We start from the raw sequence: 15726 nt of genomic DNA, 5'->3' as shown, positions 1-15726 counted from the left end.
TGTGCTGTTCTGAGCTCTCTGACTAGATAGTTGTTTACTGATGTACCCACCACTGTGAAACACATCGACAATGATAGCAATTTGTCTGTGCACAATATTTTTCATGTCCTGGTATCCTGGTAACTCATTAAGGACTCGTTGCAGAGACCATGACAATCAGTGCTTCCTCCATTTTGTATAAAGTTTAAAAATCCTGGAGTTGATAATAAACAGATTATCAAGGTGGTGGCGACTGGCTCTCTCCTGGCTCGCTCCCCTGGGCTGTAACTTTTGGAGTCTGTCGAGTTCTGTGAGGGACTGACAGCTGCTAAGTCAGGTCTCATTCAAAATGAATAGCAGCATAGCAGCTGTCACAGCTTTTTTGAATCTGTATGAATCTGTGTAAACAGGCGGTTGGCACTTAAAATACTGTATGAACACACGTTTGACTGACTAGGTCTTGGTGTTTTCTCAGAATTCATTTACACAGACTCATTACTGGTGAACATGAGTGTGGACTGATTCTGCCTTTGATTCTACTTTTGTCTATTTTCAGATTTTCTATTGAGAGCCAAGCCACTATAAGCTAAACTAACAGAAGCACACTTGGAATAGTGCAGTGGTTTGAATAAGCTGTGAAAGCTCCTTCAGTGCTCTGTGGCCTGCTAACCATACAGGGGATCAGAGGAGGCCTGCACAATACCACAGTGACACGTACTGTCTTGGTATTTTTGTCCTTCTCAGCTGCAGTACATACATGAGAGGGTCAGAATATTAGGAATACCTCTGAATATAATGTAGGCCAGTACAACACCACCTTTAACTATGACCTCAATAATAAACATCTAGTTGAATTTATAGAGTTATAACAATTTCACAAAAAACTGAAACATTTTGAGCTTCATAAACAGATTTTAAGACAGAAGTGCTGCATTGAATTGCATACAATTGTACAGGTGTACCTAATAAAGTGGCCAGGCAGTGAACATATACTGTGCATATATACATATAGTATGTACTCTCCTCTATTCTCCTCTTCTATTAGTAAGTGGATTTAGTGAACACCCTGTATGAGTCAGGATTGTTCTTGGGATTATGGTCAGGGAAGCCTTGACTCACCACTAATTACCATCTATTTCTCTCTCACACACACAGAGTTCCCATATTTCCCTCCCTGCACCAAACTCAAGAGATTTAATTGATATTTTTAGGTCACACTGGCTTGTCAGCTTTAGCTACTGGAAATCCTTCACAACAGTGGTTTACATGGCTGAGTGTTATCATTTTGGGCTATCAGTTTCTCTCTGCTCCACGCTGGGATTCCAGTCACATTAAAGCTGTTTGCATTTTCAAGCATTTAGATTAAACTTGCTTTTGTTCTGAGGAACTTAAATTTTGCTGCAACACTCTAGTTTTTGCTGATTACACTGTTTAGTGTAAAGTTTGTACAAGGTGCTGGAAGGAGACTGTGACTGGAACCGGCACAAGCAGTTTTAACCCTGACTTCAGAACAGCAAACCAGGCTTGACCCTTTCACGGACACCGGTGGGGTCATAGGAGTTTGTTGACTACACTCAAGAACCATTTTTTGAACTTTGCATTTCAACTGTATTCAAAAGAACCACAAAGGTCGTAGTCATATTAGACCAATGAAGGATTAAAAAAAAAAGAAAGATAAAAGTATTTGAAACGCAATTATCTCATTTGCAAATTAAGTTGTAAAGTCAGTGTTTGATCAGTAAAAGATGTTACATCATGCAGACTCCACTACAGGAACTAGTTTGCCACCTTTGCCAAGCAAAGGAGTCCAAGATTTGTGGTTGACGACTGAGGGAGATCCAGCTGGAGATCGACAGGTGGATGAGTCCACAGTTATTTTCAATCAGCTGGTAAGCTCAGTTATGATGATTGACCTTAAAATCACACAAAACATTTGTTCTCTCTAATGGAGAACCGTGTACTGGTCGCAGAAAGATAAACCTTTTACATGTTCATGTTTCATCAGTTTAGTTTGTACTGTGTTTTTTCTATGTGTGGGTACTCTGAAGTGTTCACACCCTGAGTTAATAGGCTGTGCACATATATAGTTACTGGTTATAATTGGTGTGATTGGTGTAATTTGTCAACTAATGCTGCATGATAGCAGCTACACGTGGATCACAAAGAAGCAACAAAAACATCTACCAAAATGAAAATCTGTGTTTTTATTTTGAGAGTTTCAACCCAGAATTTCTCCCTAAGTGAATCAAATTGTTAGCGTTTGTTGTTGCTGTTGTTGTTGTTTAGGAGTTCAGCTTTTTCAGTAACTGCTGTTTAGGAGGCTGTTTTGACTTGCATGGAGAATTAATTCACATGAGCAAATGACAGCATTCGAATGCAGCTACACTACCAACAGCAAAACACCACTGATAAAAGTTTGAGCATGTATCTGTGACAGCTGTGGAGGAAGGATGTGTCAGCTGCAAGATCAGGTAGCAACTTAGGCTAAAACAGTGGCCAGCGAAGCTTTAAGTCTTTGGGAGGATGCGAGGTGAAGTTGTGGAGGAAGGGAAAGATGGACAGCTATAGGGAGGAAGAAAGAGGAGGATGGGTGGAGGGAGGGAGGTGTATAGTGTGGTAGAAACTTCCCATGCTGGCCTCCCAGTGTGGCTACGTAATGAGGGCAAGGGACACAGACACACACTCGGGGCTGAGCACGGCCCCACGGCTGATTAGCGGCACACAAAGGCTCCAAACAGAAGTAGCAGAGGACACACAATGGGAGCAGGGCCTCAAGGCGTGGTTTACTTCTGCCCTGAGGGAGCAGGCAAGAGCGGTAGAGAGACAGCGAGGGACGGAGGGGGAGAGAGAGAGCGAGAGGGTCCCACTGAGCTGGAGTGAAGGGGGAGGGGAGGACGGGGTTTCTGGGGTTAGAAAAGTGGCCTGAGCAGAGAGGAGTTTTGTTTTTGTCCCGATAGAGACGTGCTGGGTTTCTACTGAATTCTATTTGCAGTGACTGCAGTGTCAGGAAACCTGTTGAATGGGTCGACATCACGGCTGCTCGTTCCCATCCACCTGTTCCAAATAACTTCATCTTAATTGTGAAAAAATTGCATCTATGGCTGAATTAGAAGATTCATTGATTTAGTAAAGAGCTCATTTAGTTAAAGTTGCCTTTCTATTCAGATACAGTGATGTTACTGTACCTGCTTTCTTCTTCATCTTCTACTATTTTACTTACGGCGGGGTAGAGGTATTACACACCTGAACTTCAACCACAAAACCTTCAAAATACAACGCAAAAAAAACTTTGACATCACATGGTGTGAAGATGCATCAGATCTAGAGTTATGTAATTACAATCTTGTTTTGCATACTCATTCCCTCAACATTTGGATAAAAACATGCCTTCATATTCATAGTGTATCAGTTTATTCATTATATTTAAAGGAAGAATGTGGCGACATCTTTGGTCATCATTAAAATGGTGTTCTTACAGATCAGAACATGAGTCCATCAGCAGCTGATTTCAAGCTTTGGCAACCAAAGAAATGTAGGACTAGATTCTCACAATGCGACTGCTGCTCTGACTCATGTTCACATCCAGTCAGAATATGGCATGAAATGATGCTGAATGCACTGGGTTACTGCTGCACCCACAGGACAGGCTGTATGTACCGATCAGCTTCATGATGTCCCGGCTGCAGCCATAAGTGCTACATCTGGTGAATCTTTTATATTATTTTCATTGCTTTCTTGTTTTTTTGTGATTTTCAGTAGTTTTCAGGTTTTTTCTTCTCATTGTCCCTCACATATTGGCATCTTTCATCCATCCAACCATTATCTATACCACCTTTTAATGCATTGGGTTGCGGGGGGCTGGAGCCAATCCCAGCTGACACTGGGCAAGGGGCAGGGTCCACCCTGGACAGGTCGCCAGTCTTTCACAGGGCTGACATGTAGACAAACAACCAAACTCACTCCTACTGGCAATTTAGAGTCGCCAGTCAACCTAAGCTGCATGTCTTTGGACTGTGGGAGGAAGCTGGAGCACCCGGAGAGAACCCACGCAGGCACAGGGAGAACATGCAAACTCCACACAGAAAGGCATCGGGTCAGCCCAGGCTCAAACCCGGAACCTTCTTGCTGTGAGGCGACAGCGCCACTGTGCTCATATTGGCATCTTTTGCTGTCTAATTGGGAGTATTAGACAGTGCAGTTTAGCTCTGTGCCGACTGGTCCTTTCTTGAAGCAGACTGATTGTGAATCATTCAGACTGAAAACATCGAAGTGGTGTATTTGTAGGTGTCTACATACAGTCTGTAGGTTCTTAATTGTGATGCCTGACAATGCCTGATGAAGATCTTTTTTAGACCAATTAAGCTGAATTAAACTGCTGGGAGCTTAGTGCAGTGTGTGGATCTGCTTTTTGCCTTCGAGTTGCTACATTGTCAAAACACGAGGCGCCACAGACACATGTCATGTCTCTACAGTTCACAAAGCATTATGTGGTGAACCTGCAGAAATCAGATTATCACAGTGTCTATAGGCACATTACTCTCTAAAACCAGTTGTTTCTGACACCAAGTGTGCAGCAAAATATTTACTGAAACAGATATTTTGCACTAAACTCTATAGAAAATAAGTAAATTCACACAATAATAATGAAATGTTTGAGCACAAACATGATCATAAATGCTATATATACAGTATTTTTTTACCATTCTTGGAGCAGATTAAGGTTTGATTTGAATATAAAATCCCATTCACACATGAATCCTGCAGCTTTGCTGAGACCTGTGTATCAGTTTGGACAAGGTGGTTTGAGCCTTTGAAAAGCTAATAATAAAACAGTTTAGTATCAAAGAATAAATGCGCCAGGTTCAGTTACATATTCAAGCAGAAAAGTAAAGGTACAATATGATGAACATTGGCAGGAGTGCAGCCCAATAGTAGTTACTGCCACCACAGTTCATGCTCATCCACCAGCTCTGTGCACAGATTACTAACTACATACTGTATTTCTACAGAGAATGAATATTATATGGCGACGACTAATGAACATGGCCTTCCCTCCACACAGGGGCAGCGGCTGCTGTAATCTTCACTGTTCAATTAGCTGAGCTGACAGGACGCCACCTCCACTTCATTAACAGGGAGGAAGGTATGGAGCTAGCCCCTGTCTCTCTCTGACCGTCTGCCTGTCTCTTTCCTTTCCTCCATCTCTCAATCCTCTTTCCTGGAGAAATATTTTAGCAGCAGAAATATAAAGTTTCCAAATTAGTTTCTCTGCAATGATTTAAACACTTACCTTCAAAATTCAAATAGTAAAAAGTGGCGTGGGATTCGAAATCCTCAAAGTCAATCTGGCTTTTCCTGTTTTTCAGGTACTTAATGCTATTTAAATACACCATCTCTAACAGACGCCCTCTCTCATGCATATTAATGGTCCTCAGCAAGAGAGATACTTCTGAAACAAGTTGTGTAGTAGTTGTATTTGATAAATCACAAAGGCCGGTCAGAGGAGCTAGTTGTAATACAATGATAAAACAGACAATTAAGAAAAAATTTCACTAACGTTAATTTCCTAAACACACTCTGGAGAGAGGCTGTTTAACGAGATGCTCAGCACATTATTTCCCTCCTCTGTGACACTGAGTGTTACACCACAGGCCTCCCAAGTGCAGCCCTCTGCTCACTGCTGGGTTGTATCTCTGCGGTGTTATCCCTGGTTGTTGTTCTTTCTTTGTCCCACTCTCTCTGCGCAACAGACGCCACCTCTTCATTCAGTTTTAGCTCCTCCATGGCTGGATGTTTGAAATTACTATACTTCTGGTTCAAAGAACTCTTCTTCTAACCTTGGCTAGGTGGCAGGCAGGGCTAATTTACAGACTGTACTTTGACAACACAGGGTAGAGAAGCTGGAATAACAACAAAAGGGCTGTAGGCAGCAGAGGGTCATGGAGGAGGGAGTGTAGCTGTGAGACACCATGTCCAACCCCATTTTCACTGGATTTATCAGATACTATGTGAAATCTTAGTTAATTTTAAAACACACGCTTTTAAAAACACTGTAATTTCACTGGAACAAATTCTCTTATGGGAAGACCAATAATACATGAATAATATTGCAATAAATGATCGCAGTTCCACTTAAGAGCTTGTATATCATTCAACCTGATATTATCCACGCTATAAAACAACTGATAGCCAGTCATTCAGAAGTGGGTATTAAAACCTGCACTTTGTGTCAAGCCTGTTTGTATGTAGGCCACTGCTGGCAGTCAGATCAGGTAACACAATGATACAAGCCAAAGCCACTTTTGTCACAGGATCACATTAGCTCTGTGAGGCACACATGTCACTTTTTTCACAGCTGTAGAAAAGTCACATTCCTTGGTGAGTCTTCAACTGGAGACGGTCACGATGGTGTGAGATCTTTAAAAAATTTTAAAAATCTGATCTCTTGGTCCCTCGTGTAAATGCAGTCATACTCTGTGTGTGCGCTTGTACTGTGGGTGCTGCTGTGTAAAATAACATGGAAAACGTGATTTTCCACTATAGTGAGGTTTCCACAGCATGTTTCCCAGAGGCAACAGCAGAGACATGATTGAATTGTGTGTGTGTGTGTGTGTGTGTGTGTGTGTGTGTGTGTGTGTGTGTGAGAGAGAGAGAGGACTTTGACTAAGATGCCCCAGCCCTCTGCTGCACCTCCACCAGTCTGTTACAGTGATTTTTCTGTCATTGGATGAATTAAAATGTTCATTAGCAAAATTACAACCACCAGCTCATAAAATTCGTTTTATTTTTTTTTTAAGAAATGCATGTTTGTTTTAAGGAACAACTCTTTGTTCCTTCTTCCTTCAGAGCAGACATTCTGGAGTTGTGTGCTTTTCATATTTCAGCAGTGTGATTGCAGTAGCACTGAGCGAGAGGAAGACAAGCCTATTAGATTTACACATAGCTGAGCCTTGTCTTTCCATCTGTCAAACACACAGTAACCCTGCTTCTTTCTCCCCCTGTAGGTGATGTTGGAACACAGGAGCCAGTAGTTCAAGAGATGAAGAAGATGCTGACATGTCACACACACACTCACACACGCAGCAGTAAAACACTTGTTTTACTCTGTCAGTAGTGTGAGCCATTTCCAGGTGAAGCAAATGAATTAAAGTGATTCGAGCTGAACCGGTCTGAACTGGAATGACCAGAGCCGAAGTGAAAGGAAGGCTTCAGCCGGACAGGACACAGCTCTTTGAAGTGTGTGTGTGTGTGTGTGTGTGTATTTATGGTGTATGGTGTTTATCTAAGACCTCAGCTGTTAACTGTACAATGTCAGATTTCTCTTTATGTTTTCTTTGCTGTGCTGATGATGCTCATGTTTATGCACCACAACTTTGTATGAACTGCTTTGTGTCCATGTACCTTCAGGAATTTTGTGGAATAAAAAATGTTATCAAAATAAAAGTGTGAAGCCACTGGGATGCTTATCTGGAGCTACAGGTACATTTTGGATTATAAAACTTAAAAAAACTTCCTGCTTAAGAACTTTTGTCTCGTTTAGGGTCAGACGAACATTAGCGTTTGCACACTTTCATTTGAAACTGCATCCTAAGCATCAGGATTTGATGATGTCCAGTGAGAAGCTAGCATAGCAGTGGTGTTCAGTAAAATGTTTGGTGAGTAGTTACACTTTTAGTTAAGCTGAAGGATTACAAACAAACACTGTCTTTGCTTTGAGACCATCTTCTTTCAAATCCCTTATCGAAACCATTAGATTATCAAATGGATTGTCACCAAGCTAGAGACAACTTTGTTGCTCATAGGCTATGAAAAACATATTTTTATTTATAATTTTGTTGTAATATTACACACCGAATCATTACGTTTTTAATTTATTTTAATGTATTTAAATATTTCATATGTAATATTTTAAGATGTTTGTAGAATTCACACCAAGTATACCCGAACACTTGGAAAAGAAACAAGTTAAAGAAAGATTTAAAGATGATGCCTTAGCCTTTGTAAATTGATTTTCATGAAACACATCTGAAACAGCTGAATGTTTATCTACTGTTACATTTAATCATTTAAAAAAGCCTATACATTGAATGAAGATGAAATGCCTGCAGTCTTATGGACGTTCTGACAGCACGCTTCTTATTTCTAGGAACATAAAATGAAAGATTTTGTTTGAGTTCATCGTCAGAGACACCGATGTACTGGAGCATATGCGCGGTGTGGGCACATACACGCCAGCGTGGAGAAAACAGTAGCTCCTGGCTATCTGCAGTAGTGAGTGTAAATGATCGCATAGTTGTGGTCATAACTCACAGCCACACGAGCTACTGATGGAAGCTGACACCCGGTGTTTGTGCGTGTGTGTGTGTGATTTTAGACTGTTCATGTTGCTTCCCTTCTGTCTCTGCTCGTCTTCCTCCCTCCTCAGTGCCTCGGGTGATGAAACCGACTCTGTTACATCAGAACAACAACCTTTTTCCTCCACCCATATACACACACCACACATTTGTTTGCCCACACTCTAGAACCACATTAGTGTGTTTAACCTTATTGATTAGGTCACGAATCAGAGTGATCCATCACTGATATCTTTGTTTACAGGGCGGAGATGAATTGATAGTGATGGATAACAGATTAATCAGTAGACATAGTGAAGTTGAGAGCATTCTCTCTCTCTCTCCTCGCTCACACACACAGAGAGACAATGGCTTTTTCCACTGTGGTCTCCAAACTAATAGAAAACAAACAAACTTTTGGTACACGGTCAGGCTTTTCTTTCAGGTTCAGATCATTAATGAGTTGACTGCCCAAGACAATGCAAATTGCAGTTTATCTAAAAAATCTAATTGCAGTTTGACTTGTGTTTTTCTTTAATAGAGGATCATCTAAGAAGCATGTGGACATGGATTACCTGTACCCTTTCATTGGGTTACACTGGTGAGACATGGCAACAACAGCACTCATGAGCAGGACTGGTAAAAGAAAAAAATGCACACACGGCTATATCTAACTGTAATAATAACGATAATGTGTAATATTAACAGCACTAATACAGAGATGATTACAGGTACCATCAATATGCCAACAAGTAATTCAATCAAGCACAAACTAACTAACAGTATAATATATGCTTTTTTATGCTTTTTAGTTTAGGTAACTCATCACATTAAAATCCTCATCCAGGTCTGTTTGGTTGTGATATGGGGTTGTTTTCTTCATTCAGTCATTCATTAGAATGTTATTTTGTTCACTGTTTGCCTAATTAAACTTACAGTAATAAATTTAAAACATCTGCCATCCCTTTGTGGGCTTCAGACTGAAAAATAACTGTACCAAACTGTAGCAACACTCACGTCTTCAGCGCCCACAAACAACCTGTAAGTGATGACCATTAAAGATGAGAGGCCTAAGCCTGACCCAGAGGGATGTAGCTACTGAGCTTAGACAACAGCAGAGTCAGAGCTAGTCTAGTTGTACTCACAGTTTAAAAGTCGTCTGGACATCACACGACGAGGTATGGGAGTGCTACTTTGATGAAGGACTTCAGATAGAAAGAAAAAAGGCAGGAAGAAGCCTTCACTAATGTACTTATGGAAATAAACTGTAAGAATTAACGCCAGTGTTGTACATTTAGTGTCAGTGCAGTTAGAGTTGTTGAATTTATTTTTGCTGATTAAATACAGTAGCTAGCAACAGTGCTGCAGTGTCCTGTGAGTGTGACAGATGTGTCTACAGTGTTTACACTGCCTCTCAGTGGTCAGAGCATTGATGCCGGTCAGCTGTGATTAGTGGACATCCCACTCTACATCACAGTGAAGAGCTACTTTTTATGCATATCCTTCTGGTTTTCTTTAAACAGCTTGGATGCGAGGATGCACTGCTCAGACTGGTCAGGTTTTATTTCATGCCCATAAAGCCCCTTTTGAATTTGAACTTGTGCGACTGCTGGTGTCCAGAGTATCCTTTGTGTTGCTGGAATTAACCTGTGATGTGTCACATGTAACTGGCTGCTAACCACTAACCCTGTTCAGGAATCATCCTTAGTGTGTGTGTGTGTGTGTGTGTGTGTGTGTGTGTGTGTGTGTGTTAGTGAAAGCAAGAGAGGTCAAGCTCTCACAAACACAAGCAAAATCATTGTTCCTGATGGAAAACCACAAACATACCTTTCCATACTCAGACAAACACTGATGTGCTCACTCTGGATCCTGCCTGCTGGTTCTGAAGTGTGACGTTGACAAATCTGCAGTTATTCAAATAAAGATGTAAAACGACAGTTGAATGTAATTCTATTTAAATCTAAGTTAAAACAATGACACTGTTGACTGTCAAGTTTAGGTAGCACACAGTAACTATGTTTGTAAACATGGAAATAAATATCAGAACAGTATTAATGAGTCTTACACAATTAAATGTTATTGGACTGTTTTACATATACAGTGATCCTGGAGGCACACTGTTTCCGGAAAGACATGTTGCTGTTACACTTTCTAAATGCTGTACCACAAATTAAATTCTCTTTAACAACACCCTGAATGTCTAGGTAGCTCTAGGAGGAGTGTGAACTTTATCATTTGTATCTTATTTTACTTATTTATGTGTTTACCCCAAAATAATACAACATAATACTCATTATTGTTTATTTGTAATTGTTAAGGACTTACTGTTGATTTTACTTTTTAGATGAACTAATGACTAGCTGTGTTACAACAGTGTGTTTTTATTTTTATTTATTTGTTGTTGTTGTTGTGTTTGTCTTGACCTGGACACTCTTGTAAATGAAATTTTTAATCTCAGTTAAATTGTGTGGAGAGACATCACTTTGTGCCTAAACTCCTTCTTCTCTCCTCTCAGGTGTGAGAAATAAACTGGAGGTTTCATTTTCCCACCATGGCTGATAACGAGGTCTTTGATAACGAGGAGGCCTGAGCTCCTCCTCGTCCCCTCCCCAGACTACAAGGTGCAGGATCTTCTGGGGTGCAGCACCTTTGGCGCAGTCGTCCGATACAGGAAGCTAACCGCTGAACTGCACTGAGGAGGCAAAACAAGCTGACCAACACTTCAGTTGCACAGCAATTCAAATAGTATTTCATTCACATCAAATGTCTAGTGTCTCATATGATCCCCGGGAAGCCATCCTTTAAATGATGAAAAAACTTGACTCAGACAAGTTTAGCATCATCAGATGGAAGGAGTTCATTTCCTACCAGGGACGGTGCTGTCTCGATTTTGAGACGCTGGACATGATTTCATACAGAGGGACCAGCCTCAGTGTCTTCAGCTGAAGGAGATTTGCTCCAATGTGCAGCAGGTTTGTTTTTGTAATCACTGACAAAGCTGTAATGTGTGTCATATTTTTCTAATCACTGCATTCTCATTATTGAAAACATCTGACATTAAACATGTTTTGTCATAGTTTTTGATGGCAACATTAAAGCTGCAGCACAGTTGATTTGAACTCTTATTCATGATTTCAGCCGGCTGACCAGTCTGACCACTGGATAAACTACAGGATCCCAACAGGGACAAAACAATTTGCAATAGAATATGTTTATAGATCAGTAACACAGTTTTTCTGTTTCAGGGTTTCCATGGCCCACTTGTTATAAAACAGAGCTTCCAATAAACAGACAGTTTACTATACTAAATAACTACACAATGGTGATTAGAGCTGCGTTTTAATTGTTTCAAAGATTCTTCCATTTCTGACATGGTTCCTCCTGATGGTGCCGATGCCTTTACGCTTTTAATCCATCACTGCAGCTCAGAATAACACGAGGAGACTGTGATTATAATTAGTAATTAAAACTAACCCCTTTGATGTCTTTTAAAAGAAAAGTAATCCACAGACTGTTGAATATTTCCCATGCTTATAAATGAACATACCCGTCAGACTGACCTTAGGAGACATGGAGAAGGCTACTTTTCTCCTCTGTTCTCCTCTTTGCTTTGCAGTCTGACATGGCTTTTTAAATGTGCATCACATATATGCAGTACTCATCATGAAACAAAAGGAATTCACTAAGACTCTTATAATAATTTCTGCACTTACATACAGTAGCTATATCCTTAGCCTAACTTAATTATTTGCAAATTAATTCACATTTTTCTACAGCTTCTTCTGTTCTAGTCATGTGATCATCTTTCTCACATATCACCCATTTGAGAAACCTCCTTTTCTGTAGCTGTAGCAGAGTTTACCAGCAGATATGCCATTTCATCTCGTGTTAGCTGGATCAAGTATTTCATTCAGCAGAGCCAGTGGTTATCTAGGGCTAAGTGAAGGCAGACTCAGCTGAACCTGCTTAGTCAGACTGACCAAAGTCTCTTGTATCAAATAGGTGCCAGTGTAGGTGGGGTGAACCTGTGTCAAGTTTGTTTGCACCGTGCACTCTTTGTTAAGTACCCGAAGGTTTAGTGGCTTGGATATAATATGGTGAAATATTAAGTGGGGCAGTTGCTAAGTTAGATAATAACATTTTAAAGTAAATATTCATGGCAGTAAGTTTAAAGAACACACGGTGCGAATAGCAGGGGTAGGAGCAGTGACGTGCGGTCAGGGGAGGCAGGTGAGGCAGAGCCTCCCCTGTCAATCTTGAAAAGAAAAAAAAAGTTAACCATAAAATATAAGAAATGTTAATATTTGTCAGCTGGTGTGTGTTGCAGGCCTTTTTGCCGTTCGAATCCGATGTTGAAGGAATTTTTTTCAATAAAGAATAGCAGAATTTTCGTATGTCTTGTTCAAATACATGGAGGAGATGCGTGATGAAGCAGCACTTTGCTGTGCCTCTCGGTGGATCGTGTAATCCTCACAAACTGTATGCGATGCAAATAGTGTGTCGCTGTCCCTCTATATATGGCAAATAAAATGCTTTCAAACACTCTGATTATATGCTCTGCCTTGCCATAATCTGGATAATGTATAAAATGTAGTTCTGTAACGTGTTTAGGCTCGCAGATTAACCATAAAACCCAGTAAAAAAGTTACTCAGTGAGGCAAACAGTACGCCTGCCTCAAGGCAGAGGGCGCTAGTGAGCCCACAGATTCTTGCGCTACCTACAATCTTCTTCGTGCTTGTTTATATTTCCTTTACAATCCGCCTTATCGAAATTGAAGATTACATTTCCAAGCTGAGAAAATTCGCAAATTTGGATTTTCAATCAAAACATTTTTGACAGTCTGGACATTTTTGTCCAGAAGGATCTTCTTTATTGAAAACATTTGTTTTAATATTGGATTCGAACGGTAAAAGGGTTTGTAATACATACCAGGTTATAGCATATAGACCTCTATTAGACCTCTAATATACCGGTCGATAGGTTTGTATTAGATTGTAATACCTTAAAATATAAAGTAGTTAAAATCGTAGAATTATAAACTTAACTGCATTTGAAGAATTTGGCAGTGTAATAAAATGTATTTCTTATAAATAAATAGTTTTAAAAGTAGGGTATGTACAAGATAAGACCATAAACTTTTTTTATTTCTAGTTAGAAATAAGATCAACTGGAATAAATTGTAACCTCAAATTAAATATGGATCACGTTTGTGTGAAGAATGCTGATATGAGATATAAAACATAACGCATTGTCTGTTAACAAACAATTTGTTAACGGTTCCTTTGTATTTGTAAATCTGACTGTAAAAGAGTCAGTGCCTCACCACCTGTCAACCTCACCGCACGTCACTTGGTAGGAGTAGGTACGTAAAACAAGTGAGGACTCAGCCAATGCTAGCTGCTAGTTTAAATGAAGCTAAAGTTACTTTAGCCGAGGTTAGTTGGCTAGCTAGCCTTACAACAAACTTCATTAAAAACTCGATTCCATTCTCACTGAAATATGAGCCATCACAGTCATTGGATTATATGGAAATTATCCGCATATTCAAAGCCAAGTTACAACCCTGGGCCTTAATGTTAACTGGCAGCATTACCCCCACTCCACATCCCTGTAAGATAAGGTTTCTTTTATGGCGGTTATATCCCGATGCTGTGGAGAAGATTTTAGGGGATGTGAAGTTGTAAATGTGTTATCCCTGACCTTAATCTGGCCCCAACCTTCACAGTAACCCAAACCAGTTCTGTTTTTGATGCTTAATCTGACTCCAGCCTTACCTGAATCTGTTACCCCCTACCTACTCCCGAGTATCGAGATCTAAAGTTTACTTAAGATAAAATGTTACATTATTTTAACGCCCAGTGTGGTCGTTGAATAACAGTAAATACTGTGACCATTCTTGATAATAAATATGATGCAGTCACTGAAGATGCACTGAAGTCCTTAGATAGTTGTATTGTTTGCCATTGTGTGTTAATGAAAATAGCTTGTTTGCACAAAATGTTGGCTTTGCTTTTAATGCCGTTAAAGCAACTTTTTACAGCATGCATGCAACGGAAAACGACCTGCTGATGTTATGTTTTTTTGTTTGTGTTTGTTTGATACTGGCTGGTTTTTCTTGTGCTTTGTTATTCTGTACAGCTGTCATTTGTTAGTCTGAGGACTTGTCTCTGTTATGCATACCAAGAGCATGTTCAAGGCGATTACTGTTTGTACGAGGTGATATAGACAAAAGTTTATTTTGTTGACTGAAAAACAAAACAAAATACTTAGGCCTGTCCATTGTTTTGCAAGCCTGCCCAAATGTTTTCTTTCTGCCTACATCACAGCTCAGATCCCCCCTCAAAACAATGCAAAAAAATTGTCTACTGCATTGTAAACTTTGTTTACATGTAGGTCAAAGCAGCTCATAAAACGCAACTGGCAGTGAACAGACAGCTGGTTCAAACTATATGCTAAATATATTTAAACTCCATGGTTCAGCTCCTCTTCTTTATATTTGACATAATATGATTACCCCGACAGTGACACCTGGAGGGGCGTGATTGGGAGGAACGGCCTCCCCGATCTGAACCCGAGCGGTGTTGTTACTGGACTTCTGTGCTAGTCACAGTTTTTTAATAACTAACACCATGTTCAAGCATTAGGGTGTCCACCAGTGCACGTAGCAATCCCCGAACCCGGTGGTGGACACCAGAAGTAAGGGATGCCGTCAAGCTGAAGAAGGAGTCCTTTCGAGCCTGGTTGGCTCATGGGACTCCTGAGGCAGCTGACGGATACCGGCAGGCCAAGCGGGCTGCAGCCCGGGTAGTTGCGGAGGCAAAAACTCAGGTCTGGGAAGAGTTTGGTGAGGCCATGGAGAGGGACTATCGGTCGGCCTTGAAGAAATTCTGGCAAACTGTCCAGCGCCTCAGGAGGGGGAAGCAGTACCCTGCGAAAACTGTTTATAGTGTAGGTGGGCAGTTGTTGACCTCGACTGGGGACATCGTCGGACAGTGGAAGGAATACTTCGAGGATCTCCTCAACCCCAGCGCCATGTCTTCCGACTCTCTTACATCAGAACGAAAGTCTATGCCAGGGTACTGGAGAGGAGAATTCGACAATAGTCGGACCTCGGATTCAGGAGGAACAATGCGGTTTTCGTCCTGGCTGCGGAATACTGGACCAGCTTTATACCCTCTTCAGGGTGGTGGAGGGTTCATGGGAGTTTGTTCAACCAGTCCACATGTGTTTCATGGATCTGGAGAAGGCATTCGACCGTGTCCCTCACAGCGCCCTGTGGGGGGTGCTCCGGGAGTTCGGGGTCCGGGGCCCTTTGCTAAGGGCCGTGCGGTCCCTGTACAACTGGAGCAGGAGCATTGCCGGCAGTTAGTCAGACTTTTTCCCGGTGCATGTTGGCCTCCGGCAGGGCTGCCC

At 41.0% G+C, this 15726-nt stretch overlaps 1 long non-coding RNA gene across 2 annotated transcripts in view; it reads left to right on the top strand.

Moving 5' to 3' along the window:
• LOC109969870 (uncharacterized) overlaps positions 1 to 7787 on the top strand; it is a 155587-nt gene extending 147800 nt beyond the window's left edge. Inside the window, exons 6-7 of one of the 2 annotated variants that reach the window (XR_002276330.1) lie at positions 5042 to 5122; positions 6984 to 7787. This is a non-coding gene — a long non-coding RNA (uncharacterized LOC109969870). The remainder of the gene's footprint in view (positions 1 to 5041; positions 5123 to 6983) is intronic. The other variant, XR_002276328.1, reaches the window with a different exon arrangement.
• The last annotated feature ends 7939 nt before the right edge of the window (positions 7788 to 15726 follow it).

This window comes from Monopterus albus, unplaced genomic scaffold (genome assembly GCF_001952655.1).
Source record: "Monopterus albus unplaced genomic scaffold, M_albus_1.0 scaffold184.1, whole genome shotgun sequence".
Taxonomy (NCBI): Eukaryota; Metazoa; Chordata; class Actinopteri; order Synbranchiformes; family Synbranchidae; genus Monopterus; species Monopterus albus.
This window is presented reverse-complemented; position numbering and strand designations above follow the sequence as displayed.